The sequence below is a fragment of the Bufo bufo genome, chromosome 3 (assembly GCF_905171765.1).
Source record: "Bufo bufo chromosome 3, aBufBuf1.1, whole genome shotgun sequence".
Classification (NCBI taxonomy): Eukaryota; Metazoa; Chordata; class Amphibia; order Anura; family Bufonidae; genus Bufo; species Bufo bufo.
In genome coordinates, this window is record NC_053391.1 from 108,977,779 (window position 1) to 108,980,219 (window position 2,441).

Sequence of the window (2,441 nt, forward strand, 5' to 3'; positions counted from 1 at the left end):
TATTCACTGAGAAAAATAAACTGTCAGATGAAATGCTGAATGGTGAAATAAATTCCCCATTAAAAGTGTCCTGTCTGACCCAGGAAGAAGTACAACAGCGACTTAAAAAGATCAAAATAGACAAATCGCCAGGACCGGATGGCATACACCCCCGTATCCTAAGGGAATTAAGTAATGTCATAGCCAGACCCTTATTTCTGATATTTGTGGACTCTATACTGACAGGGAATGTCCCACAGGATTGGCGCGTGGCAAATGTGGTGCCAATATTCAAAAAGGGTCCAAAAACAGAGCCTGGAAACTATAGGCCGGTAAGTTTAACATCTGTTGTGGGTAAACTGTTTGAAGGTTTTCTGAGAGATGCTATCTTAGAGCATCTTAATGGAAATAAGCAAATAACGCCATATCAGCATGGCTTCGTGAGGGATCGGTGATGCCAAACTAATTTAATCAGTTTCTATGAGGAAGTAAGTTCTAGACTTGACAGCGGCGAATCAATGGATGTCGTGTATCTGGACTTCTCCAAAGCATTTGACACTGTACCACATAAAAGGTTAGTATATAAAATGAGAATGCTCGGACTGGGAGAAAATGTCTGCATGTGGGTAAGTAACTGGCTCAATAATAGAAAACAGAGGGTGGTTATTAATGGTACATACTCATATTGGGTCACTGTCCCTATTGGGAGTACCTCAGGGGTCAGTATTGGGCCGTATTCTCTTCAATATATTTATTAATGATCTTGTAGAAGGCTTGCATAGTAAAATATCAATTTTTGCAGAGGACACTAAACTGTGTAAAGTAATTAACACTGAAGAGGACAGTATACTGCTACAGAGGGATCTGGATAGATTGGAGGCTTGGGCAGATAAGTGGCAGATGAGGTTTAACACTGACAAATGTAAAGTTATGCACATGGGAAGAAATAATGCAAGTCACCCGTACATACTAAATGGTAAAACACTCGGTAACACTGACATGGAAAAGGATCTAGGAATTTTAATAAACAGCAAACTAAGCTGCAAAAAACAGTGTCAGGCAGCTGCTGCCAAGGCCAATAAGATAATGGGTTGCATCAAAACGGGCATAGATGCCCGTGATGAGAACATATTCCTACTACTTTACAAATCACTAGTCAGACCACAGCTGGAGTACTGTGTACAGTTCTGGGCTCCTGTGAACAAGGCAGACATAGCAGAGCTGGAGAGGGTCCAGAGGAGGGCAACTAAAGTAATAACTGGAATGGGGCAACTACAGTACCCTGAAAGATTATCAAAATTAGGGTTATTCACGTTAGAAAAAAGACGACTGAGGGGAGGTCTAATTACTATGTATAAATATATCAGGGGTCAGTATAGAGATCTATCCTATCATCTATTTATCCCCAGGACTGTGACTGTGACGAGGGGACATCCTCTGCGTCTGTCTTCCGTATCCGTTGCGTCTTTGCGGAACCATCTATTTAAAATGTTATGCCCAGCACAATTTTTTCTATGTAATTACTGTATACTGTATGCCATATGGAAAAACGGAACGGAAAAACGGAATGGAACCGGAAACACTATTGAAAAAAAATGAACAAAAACGGATCCGGGAAAAATGGCCCGCAAAACACTGAAAAAGGGCTCATGCACACGACTGTGCCGTTTTTTGCAGCCCGCAAATTGCGGATCCGCAAAAAAACGGATACCGCCCATGTGACTTCCGCAATTTGCGGAATGGAACGGAACAGGAGGCCCATTATAGAAATGCCTATTCTTGTCCGCAAAACGGACAAGAATAGGACATGTCATCATTTTTGCGGGGTCACGGAACGGAGCAACGGATGCGGACAGCACACAGAGTGCTGTCCGCATCTTTTGCGGACCCATTGAAATGAAGGGTTCCATATACGGAATCAAAATACGGCCCGTATACGGAACGCAAAAAACGTTTGTGTGCATGAGCCCAAAGACATACAGTCGTGTGAACGAGCCCTAAGGGCTCATGCACACAACCGTATGTATTTTGCGGTCCGCAAAAAACGGATCCACAAAAAATACGGATAACGTCCGTGTGCATTTCGTATTTTGCGAAACCGAACAGTACTATCCTTGTCCGTAATGCGGACAATAATAGGACATGTTCTATTTTTTTGCGGAACGGAAATACGGACATACGGAAGCAGAATGCACACGGAGTAAAAACGGAACGGACACGGAAAGAAAATACGTTTGTGTGCATGAGGCCTAACTTTGTTATATCATCCAGTTTGATTTGAATCATCTGCCTCTAAACATTCTAACTATTATTTTGCCATAGGAAAACCTTCTTAAGCAAACGACCAGATATTTCCTGTGTCACAACTGCTGTGTCCCAACAGACCCAATTCCTAAAGTATTAGGGTGTTGCAGAGCCTCCCCCTGGGTGTTCTCCATTCACTGGTGGCTCCATTGCAACAC